Source organism: Palaemon carinicauda, chromosome 6 (assembly GCF_036898095.1).
Source record: "Palaemon carinicauda isolate YSFRI2023 chromosome 6, ASM3689809v2, whole genome shotgun sequence".
Lineage (NCBI taxonomy): Eukaryota > Metazoa > Arthropoda > Malacostraca > Decapoda > Palaemonidae > Palaemon > Palaemon carinicauda.
This window is the reverse complement of record NC_090730.1, coordinates 2,626,453-2,627,920: the sequence shown is the minus strand read 5'-3', so window position 1 is coordinate 2,627,920 and position 1,468 is coordinate 2,626,453. Positions and strand designations below refer to the sequence as shown.

The following is a 1,468-nucleotide window of genomic DNA, read 5'->3' as shown; positions in this document are numbered from 1 at the left end:
GTCCTCATGGCGCAGTGGATAGCGCGCTGGACTTCTAATCCAGAGGCCGCGGGTTCGAATCCCGCTGAGGATGCGGAAATTATGTTGTTATTTGTAGTTTCGTTAGATATAAATTAACATAGAGAAGTCGACGTTGAATATAGAAATAGAAAAATAGTGAAGGAATGTTACGGGTAAGCGGTAATGTCAGCAAACCCGCGCCAAGTGTTGAGAGTCAATACATTTTAATCTGTTTTTTTATCGCTATAATAGATTTGATTACTTGGATAACTTATTAGTGATTTAAGTTACTTATTAAATTTGTTAGAAAAATGGAAATAACTTACTTGATAGATAGATAGATAGATAGATAGATAGATAGATAGATAGATATATATATATATATATATATATATATATATATATATATATATATATATATATATATATACAGTATATACATATACTCATATTGTTTGTCTGTGTATATATATATATATATATATATATATATATATATATATATATATATATATATATATATATATATATATAATACACATGACAATATACAGTATATACATATATGCTCATATTGTATATATATATACATATATATATATATATACATATATATACATACATACATTATATATATATATATATATATATATATATATATATATATATATATATATATATATATATATATATATATATATACCATGGCACTAACCCAAGTTTTGCTAAGTAGCCAACATCCAAAAAGAAACTAAAGGGTATTTTTTCCCCTTGTTCCTCATTGCTTTACGAGGGACTCAGCCGAGTTGGCTAGTACTGCTAGTGTGCCACTGGCCACCCTCCCCTGTCTTCCACCCCAAATGAAGCTTCATATGCTGCCTCTCTTATTGCCACCTAAGATAGCAGCAAAGCCTATCGGAACTGCGTCACAATTGCTCACCATTCATTTCTGTTCTTATCACGCTCATTTGCTCCTCTCACATCTATTCTACTGAAACTTGGGCTTTCTTCACTCCATCCATTCACCCAAACCTTGGCCTCCCTCTTGTACTTCTCCCATCAACTCTTGCATTCATCACCTTCATCAGCAGACAACCATTTCCCATCCTCACTACATGGTCAAACCACCTCAACACATTCATATCTACTCTAGCTGGTAATTCCTTCCACACACCCATTCTCACTCTTACCACTTCGTTCCGAAACACATCCAAGTGAGATACTCCATCCATACTCCACAGACATTCATCTCGAATGCATTCAGTGTCTTTCTCTCCATCAGTTTCATTCCCCACAACTTTGATCCATACAGTTGGCAACTTGGTATAATCACTTTCTCATACAGAACGCTCATTACATTCATTCCTAACCTTCTATTCTTTACCACTCCCTTCACTGCCCCCAACACTTTGCATCCTTCATTCAATCTCTGACGTACATCTGCTTCCACTCCACCATTTGCTGCAAC

General features: G+C 34.1%; 1 non-coding gene across 1 annotated transcript; it reads left to right on the top strand.

Annotated features, from left to right (window-relative positions):
* TRNAR-UCU (transfer RNA arginine (anticodon UCU)) lies at positions 1–73 on the top strand. The gene has a single exon. It is a non-coding gene; the product is annotated as a tRNA-Arg (tRNA).
* The last annotated feature ends 1,395 nt before the right edge of the window (positions 74–1,468 follow it).